An 8,987-nucleotide genomic window follows, 5' to 3' on the forward strand; every position below is an offset into this window, starting at 1 on the left:
TATAGGTGTGCCATCTGGATTATGGATCACATCTCCAGCTTCATCTTTCAGCACTTTTGCTTCCATTTTTGCTAGCAATTTTGGAGATGATTCTGTTTCCCACCACCTGAGCAGTGTCCCTGTAAAACACTGGATGATGGTCTTGCAAGCTTCAATTTCACTTTTCCCTCTTAGACACATCAGCTTGTATTCTGTGAACATCATATCAATGAGTTGTCTAATTTGGCCAACGCTCAGATTATCGATGTTCCATTCTCTATGAGAGTCATGGAAAAAAGTGTGTGCATCTGGAAGCTTACCTTTACCTTCTAGATCAAGTGCAGGATACTAACTGAACCTACTCTCAAGTGGTTCATAAATAGGAAAGATCTGAGACTCAGATTCTTTCTTTTCTTTTGAAACTTCTTCATCCTTAAATAAGGATGCAATAGTGATCTTCTCTGTAGCCTCTAGTTTTTCTTCTGAGGATGTGGCTACTTCTTTGGGGAACAATGCTGGGAACCTGTTTATTGGCTTAACAGGATCCTGAATCTTTATATTTCTTTTATACAAAAAAGAAGTAGGAACTGGTTTTTCTATTTTTGACAGACTGATCTTTTCTACCTTCTCAGTCAAACCAGATATGAGAGTTTTAGTAGTATCAAGATGATCTACTAACTTATCTTCTACTCCTTCTATTTTAGATAAAGATTCTTTAGCATAAGATCTTACTACAGATGTAGTATACTGTACATCGTTGAGGTTTCTGTTAACCTCATTTATTGACACTTGAACAGTATCAAACTGTTCTTTTATTTCTGTTGCTTTTGCTGTATTAATCTCCAGGCCTTTGATTGTTGTGTTGGTCCAGTTGATTTGTTCAGATGCTTTCTGAATCCTCCCATCAATGCCTAAAGCATTATCATCCTTTTGCACCAAAGGAATTGCTTTTGCTGCATTTTGATTTTCCCCAATAATAATTCCTTTGTATGGAGGAAAAGTAGATGGGGTTTCTACTCTGCTGCCATCCAAAGTAGTCCAAGCATGTTTGGTAGATGATGAAGAAGATGAACTAGTTAAAACAACTTCAGGGGAAACATTTTTCTTCCATTCATAGAAAGAAATCCATGAATTTGTAACTTCCATATAATGTTTCCAATCTTCAGCTAATCTCTTCTTCTCTTCAATGGAATAACTTTGGCCAAACTGCTCAGCTTCTGGATTAGTGAATAAGTCCCAATTTAGCATGGCTTTCATCCATTTGGAACTTATTTCTGATTTCAAACATCCAGACATAAGAGTAAAGAATTTATGCATCTCCATGACTACAGGCTTCTTGCAGTCATCTGGAACAGGACCAAATCTGCAAGCTGGAATTAGACCTTTAGCTTGCTCAAGATAACCTAGTCCATACTTTGGCTTGGCTGGTCTCATAAGACTCATCATTTCTATCAATCGAGGATCTTCTCCTTCAAAAGTGATAATCTCATGCATCATTAGGACATGGTCAGACTCTGGCTCATGTGGAAAAGGTATGTCTGAACATTTCGGGTTCGGGCATGAGTTTACTGAAGTGGAAGGAGGAGCTTCTCCCGTTCTAGGATGGTGATTTATATGTATGACAGATTCGGCAAGCGTACATAAATTTACAGCAGCTCTAAATTCTAGACATGTAACTTCTAAAGGATTGAAGTTAACTAGTTGGGCAAACTCAAAAAGAGAAATATGTTTACAGGAAGTGGAAGTGGAGCAGGCGGTATCAACAATGGAAGGATCTCTGTAATATTTGGAGTTCTTACAGGCTTTTTCAATACCTCTGTAATCAATGGTAGATCTTCTGGGAAAAGACAAAACTGCAGAAGATTGGTTTTCTTTGATATCAGCAGAGGTTATCCTTTTTGGAACAAGAGGCTTGGGATTATTGACAACCCAGTGTTCGGGAAAGGTGAGGTCTTCCCATCTAATAGTTTTATGCTCTATTTTCTAATTCTTTGAATCAATGAGAACAACAACACTAGATTTAGAATCTCGACTGGGGGTATGTTTTATAGCTGGCCATAAGGTATTAGTATGTCGAAAGCATCCTCTAGTCTGTATGACTATGTTATGTCTTTTTTGATGCATATCAAACCCAGAGGTTTGGATCTGCAATTGCAAGATATCATTGATAGTCTCATCATGGACATAAACTAAAAAATTAGGATAGCAATCGAAAAAGACTGGGCCATGTGATAGAGGGGTGCTATGCCTCCAATCAAGGAATCAATATACTTATTGTGGGTAAGATCACAGACTGTGGCTAACACAAAGGTATTTAACCCTTGATGAGTTAAGGGGTTGATTCCTATTCTGATGCATCCCAAGTGAAGATATTTTGTTTTTAATCTCTTAGCCTCGGCCTATAAAAATTTAGGATCCAATAAAGGAATGGACTGGATATTATCATAGTTTTCCTGCATCTGACTTATGGACTCCTTAATACTAATTCTTGTAGCAGCTTTCAAATGAAACATAGATAAATCATTATAGACTTCAGAGGCAGAAATAGCAGGTAATTGCCAACGGGCAGAAGGCTGGGTTTCTTCATATTCAAGTTCTGCTTGGTTTAAGACTCTACTAGAACTTGATGCAAACATGTCCCTAAGAGGGTTCTCTTCTACGGATGACTCTCTATCTTCTAATTCTCAGAAAGAAACAGACTTCCGAAATGAATCCATTATAATATGAGTTTTTGATTTTAGAATACCGACCTCTTGAACCAGACGTTACTGGCTCTGATACCAATTTAGAGCAGGGGCTTCTGTCACAAGCTTGCTTCGACTCTGCGTCTCTTCATTTGTCTTCAACCAACTCCTGGTGAACCAGTGGTGAACTTAGTGCGAACCGGACACATGAGACAAGAGGGCGACAATCAAAGCGGTCTCTTGTCTTTTATCAAATATTGGTTAAAATTTTGATTTACGTTTTGCTAAATTCTGGCGTACATAGTTAATAAAATAACAAATGAAATTAAATTAAAGTTTTCAACAAAATTTTATTTTGGTTAGATTACTAATAATATTTTATGAGGTCACATTCAATTAAGTCGATGATATTTTGTAATGGTACATTGTTTAATACTAAAATGGTTTATATAAAAAATAATATATATTTCATATAGAGTGAAATATACAATATTAAAAGATATATATGTTGAAATATAAGTAACATCTAAATTGTAAATTAAAATAATATACATTATAATACCAAGTGCATAATGAAACTATTTTCTATTTAAATAGTTTTATCAACAAAGCATTTTCTATTAATGTAATTTCAAATTTCTATTTTATACGTAATTGATTATATATATATATATATATATATATATATATATATATATATATATATATATATATTTCTTTTAATCCATATAAAAGTTTAAGAAAATTACTTTTAAAAAATTATGAGGGGTTTTCTAGAGCTTTTGAAGGAGTGGTACTAAGAAAACACTATACAACTCCGTTCCCTTAATCAAGATTGAAATCTCTAGATCTCGAAATAGATACATATGGATATACATAAGATATCGCCATAATTTATATTAGAGTTTGGTTAAAAAATTATTATTTTAATTTTTTTTTATTGAATTTGTATTTTTATTAAAAAACAAATTTAATATTTTTAAAAATCTCATTATATTTTCATTGTATAATCTTAAGATTTGATATGTATAACTATTTTTTTTAAATCTAATTAATGTTATTATAACTATGTTTTTTATATCTAACTAAATTTTATATAAAAATTATTGGAAAAAAATAAAATCCAAATAATAGCATTTTAAAGAAGAAAAATCATACTCATATTTTAATTTTTTTTTAATTTTAAACTTAAATTTATCAATTAATTGATTAATTTTTAATATTGCTTATGAACACTATATTAAATTATATACTATATCAAGAATTTGTTTACACTCCATGTTTAGCTTCTTTTTATATTAGGTATATTATAATATTAGATATATGTTTTTAAAATTAAAATTTATTTATTTATAAAGTGTATTATATGTACAGTTCCCCATATAAATTTTTAATTTTTAATACGTTTGATACATTCTAGTTTATATATGTAATTTTTATAAATGTAATTATACATGTTTTTGAAAAAAAAAAAAAATTGCTTCCATTGAATATTAATTGTTCTTTTTTACATAAATGATATTATTCTTATGATGATGATGACTATCTATGATCTCAACAAGCAATTAAATGTGCTTTATCGATGAAAAAAATATTAAAGGTTATGATAATTTAATTTAAAAAGATCACTTATGCTAATTTCTTGTATGAAAATAACTCTTTGAAGGAAGTGACATTGCACAATTATCTCAATATCGATATTTGTTGCAAGGTTAATTGAAGTTGCAGCATTGAGAACATAATAAGTGGAGGGTGGAAAGTTTATAATGAACTTAAAAATAGTTTTAAATTATCAACATACCTTCGGTTATGGGATAAGAAGAAACTCCTTTTTAAAACTCTTCTCACTCCTCTTACCTTATATGATTGTGAAGTTTGGGGCTATAGTATCTCTAGAGAATTGTGGTAAAAAAATGAGTAAATCTAAGAGTGTTTTATAACTCATGATCTCAAATTAAAGGCAATACACCTTATCCTACCTCCTCATAAAAATAAGTATTTTGCTATTTAAAACTCTTGTCATTCCTATTATTTTATATGGTTGTGAAGTTTGGGGCTATAATATCTCTAGAGAATTGTGGTTAAAAAATGAGTAAATCCAGGAGTGTTTTATAACTCATGATCTCAACTTAAAGGAAATACACCTTATCCTATCCTCCTCATAAAAGTAAGTATTTCCCTATTGAGAGCATGACTATGACTATGACTATGTACCTAATGTATTAGAACATGATAAACAACATATATCATTATGAGATCAATGTATAAAATTTAAATAATTATACTATTTATTAATAGTTGTACTAATATATCATGTTAACGAGGATGATAATGATGATAGTGAAATTTTATTTAGATTAAATTCAGTTTATCCATTTAGTAGGGAAATTGCAAAAAATCATATTCCTCGATCATTGTGATTTGATGAGAAAAACAAAATTAGAAAGTTCTTGAACCAATTGGCTAGGCAAATGACACATTAAATGAAAAAGTGAAATTGTTATATAACATCTTAGAAAAGAAACAATATGAAAAAACAATACTTTATGATTTTTACATCTTAGCAATACAAAGTAAATTAGTAGCTACATTAAACTAAGTGGTAGGTATGCTAGTTATGCTGCCTTGTTTTCCATTTCATAGTTTAAGCAAACATTTAAAATTGTTTGTAATAAATTAAGAACAATTCACTCAATTATTTCCATGGTTATTTTTTATTTACAGTTTGAGCAAATATCTAGAACTGTTTGCAAATAAGTTAAGAGCATTGCATGCCATGTAGCTTATTTAAACCATTGACAGAGACTAATTGTTATGCAACTTTCTCTTGTTTTTATATATACAGTACAAATCGTACAAATCATAGTTACCAAATTCAGTCTTATTGATAAAAAAAAATTGAATTTTTAATACTCTTTTTAGTTTAGACAAAAATATAAAAACTAATATAATAGAGCTTTCTCTTTACCTAAATCTTTAAAAAAAAAACATTAATGAAATGTTGCTTATATTCCAAACCGTTGAAAACTGATTTAATAGAGCTTTTTTCTTGCCTAAATCTTAAAAAACCATTAGTGAAGTACAGTTTAGAGAGAGGCACGAGGGTAAGCCAAAGCAAAGGCATTTATACCCTCCACACTCAGATTAAAAATATATTTAATAGAAATTGAAACATAAAATAAAGTATATATATATATAGTTTTTCAGATTTTTTTTAATAGAGGTGTGGTAATAGAGTCATTTCTGCAGCTCATCTTAGTCGAATCCAAATTCGAATTCGAAAATGGCTAACTATGCTAGAAACCTTAACTTTGGCATATCTCACTCCATCCGTCCATGTAGCACAAGTCTTCCCACTTTTATCCGAGGTTAATGTATTGGTAACCCTTTAGTTAAAAAGATTACTGCAATATAAATTATGTCGAAAATAATTTAGAAAACATCGAGTATGATGCTGAAAGAAACCTCAGTTTATATTTGCAGTTGATATGAGATATGTATTGTCATATATGGTGGGAGAGAACATATTCTATCCTGCCAGTTAAGCGAAAGAATGGCATATGGCTTAGCAGTGCCATCTATCCTACAACAATGTAAATATTGTATTGTTTGGTCATGGATAATCCCAACCTCCTAACTCTCCATGACCGGTTTAACTATTGCTAGTAGAACCTGTCAACCCTGCGAAAGCTTCCGGGTCATTAAACCTGTTAATTTAACCCTGCTCGAATGATGGAGCGTTATCTGAAGTCGAAGCGACTATTTCTTCTGAAAGGCTTCTGCTAGACGTACTCCCCCAAAACTTATCGCTTGTATATCTAATGAGGCCCCTGGGATAACGACTCAGTTTAGTCACATTAAAAGAAGGCCTGCAGATGTCAGGAAGAGGAGCTTCGCCTTCCAGTATTTGGTAAACATGGCGCATGCCCAGCCTGCTCTCCGGCTCTAGGTGAGAACACAACAACCCCAACTTCAACACCTTCTCCATCTCGCACACATCATATCCATCCTTCTCCAACTTTGGATCCGATGCCTCCAGCATCCTCCCCTCTTTGTAAAGTCCCCACACCCACTCCACCAAAATCATCTGCTCGGCGCCCTTCAACGGATCAATGGGCCTCCTCCCGCAAGCCACCTCCAACAGTAAAACCCCGAAGCTGAACACATCCGAACTCGGCGTGGCCTTCCCCGTGTGTATCAGCTCTGGCGCTATGTACCCCAACGTTCCTACAACATGAGTCGTCTGCGGATTCCCATTGTGATCGTAGAGTCTAGCGAGACCAAAGTCTCCCAGTCGCCCATTGAACTCCGAATCCAGCAGTACGTTGCTCGACTTGATGTCTCTGTGGATGACCCTCTTCTCCCATTGCTCGTGCAGATACAACAACCCAGCGGCCACGCCCTTCAGAATCACGTATCGCCGATGCCACGGCAGGACTGTTGTTGGATTCCCGTAGATGAATTTATCCAGGCTGCCGTTGGGCATGTAGTCATAAACGATGAATAGCTGTGTCTGCGTTCGGCACCAACCCCGGAGATGAACCAGGTTCCGGTGCTCTAGGCGACCCATGCTCGATATCTCTGAAATGAAGCCCTTCATTCCCTCCGTAAGCTCCTTGTTTATGCATTTCACGGCGACCTCTTTGTCACTGCTAGGAAGAACGCCCTTGTAGACTTTGCCGAAACCCCCTTGCCCGAGAACGTTTTCTTCCCGGAACTTGCTCGTGGCAATGCTCAATTCCTTGTGACTGAGTCTATGGGGCCAGTACTCCATCTCCCATTCTTCGACCCTTTCTCCATACTTCGCCCTTATGAAATACACGGCTGCAACAGCCAGCGGTAAGAGCAGAGTGGCTACGGTGATGCTGGCTATGAATCCCCGGCCCGGGCGTTTGGCATTCATGTTCGCCAAAGAAGGGAGACGCGATACATTGATGAGCGGCGCCATGCCTTGAGTAGTGAAGCTCCACGCGAGAACGTAATAGTCTTCCCTGACAAACGCGGTGCTCGCTGAAAAGCCAACGAACATCTTCTCTTGCAAAACGCTCCTTAGATCGATTTTCAAAGATATCAGCGGCTTCTGCGGTCTCGGCGAGCCCGCCAACGTGATGGTAACGTTGAGGCGACTTTGAGAATGATTATAATCGATCCAGGCCTGTATGTTCCGTCCACTCTTGAGGCTCAATCCATGGAAGTTGTCCTCCCCATTCCAATATCCCGCAGGCTTGGTTTTCACCGAGATGAGGCCGTTCATATCTACACCCACGTGGTTGTCGTCGGGATCATTGAATTCCGGATTCTTGCTCGTATCGAACTCCACTGCAAATAAGTGATTGTACGGCTGCCCATTGGTGGTGAGGTCAAACAAGCCTAGATACTGGGACGCCATAGCTCGAATGGGAGATCTGTGGGGCATCATGATGAAGGCTAGTCCATGTGCTCCTTCGGTAGAGGGAGGATGCACCATGGAGAAAACAAAGGTAGTGCTAAAGGATGAAAGTGTCCGATTGGTTTTCATCTGCACGGGAACTGAATAGAGCGCGCGGCCGATCATAAAAGACGAGTGCTCTGTGATAGCGAGCACGGATTTGGAGCGGATGACAGAAGCCCCCAATTCCAAGATCAGGTTGGTTCCATTAAATCCATCGAAGATGAAACTGGTATGTGGATGATCCTCATCGGCCTGTGCAGGGATAAGTGTTACGAAGAGGGAGGTGAAGGCTATCAGGAGGAGGCTCCGCCGTGGTATTACCATCATTAATCCTTTCTCTGAGTGGAGCTAAATTGCTTCTTCGTAAGAATACATAAATGACGGATATCTCAAGCCGCACAGAGACTTTAGAAAAAAGCTTTAGTGTCTTTGAAAACGACTTCTGTGTCAGAAGATCATCATTTAAAGATTCCCAGCTCTGAGCACGACTTTGAAATCTGGGTAGGCTTGGTAATAACTTTCTTACGTATACGGTATTAGGTTTAGAATCTAGATTAGCCTTTGGAAAGGACTTCCCGGAGTTGTAGAGTAGTCTTCGATTTAAAGTCTTTGGAAAGGACTTCGGTTTTGGGAGGTCATCATTCAAAGATGGCCAGCGCTGAGCGCAATTTGGAAATTTGGGTAGGGTAGCCTATAGGAAGTCACAAGTCTTTGAAAGGACTTCCGCGCTGAGCACGATTTGGAAATTTGGGTAGGGTAGGTTATAAGTTTATGAAGTATGAGCGTAGATTAATCATTGATTTGTTTGGGATTTAGTTTTACTAGAGCATAGTTTTAATTTCATGGGGATCCAAGATTGGAACTTTCTCTCGGAAAATTTAATTATCACAATT

At 36.1% G+C, this 8,987-nt stretch overlaps 1 pseudogene; it reads right to left on the bottom strand.

Annotated features, from left to right (window-relative positions):
- Positions 1-6,148: 6,148 nt before the first annotated feature.
- LOC149160428 (L-type lectin-domain containing receptor kinase IV.2 pseudogene) lies at positions 6,149-8,459 on the bottom strand (annotated as a pseudogene).
- Between the last annotated feature and the right edge of the window lie 528 nt (positions 8,460-8,987).

This window comes from Pinus tabuliformis, chromosome 5_2 (genome assembly GCF_031772625.1).
Source record: "Pinus tabuliformis cultivar Carrire ecotype Pingquan chromosome 5_2, CPIR1, whole genome shotgun sequence".
In the NCBI taxonomy this organism is placed as follows: domain Eukaryota; kingdom Viridiplantae; phylum Streptophyta; class Pinopsida; order Pinales; family Pinaceae; genus Pinus; species Pinus tabuliformis.